This window comes from Merops nubicus, unplaced genomic scaffold (assembly GCF_000691845.1).
Source record: "Merops nubicus isolate BGI_N331 unplaced genomic scaffold, ASM69184v1 scaffold37133, whole genome shotgun sequence".
NCBI lineage: Eukaryota > Metazoa > Chordata > Aves > Coraciiformes > Meropidae > Merops > Merops nubicus.
The window spans coordinates 1-434 of NW_008597516.1; positions in this window are offsets into that span (position 1 = coordinate 1).

Here is a 434-nt window from a genome sequence, read left to right on the forward strand (position 1 = left end):
CCATGGTTGGCTTGGAGAACCTCAACCCTGAGGTGTTTACACCATAGTTGGCTTGAAGAACCTCAACTTCATCCTCCCCCCACCACGGTTCTTCTTGGTGGAACTCAACTCTACGGTCACCACGCCATGGTTGGCTTGGAGAACCTCAACTGGCGTTCAGACCATGGCTGGCTTGGAGAACCTCAACTGCCCCAGCTTGGTACCATGGTTGGCTTGGAGAACCTCAACTTTGGGGTCTTCAGACCATGGTTCTCCTGGTGGGACCCATCTCTATGGTCTCCAAACCATGGTTGGCATGGAGAACCTCAACTTCAGGGTCTTCAGACCATGGTTGCCTTGGAGAACCTCAACTTTGGGGTCTTCAGACCATGGTTGCCTTGGAGAACCTCAACTTTGGGGCGTTCAGACCATGGTGGGCTTGGAGAACCTCAACT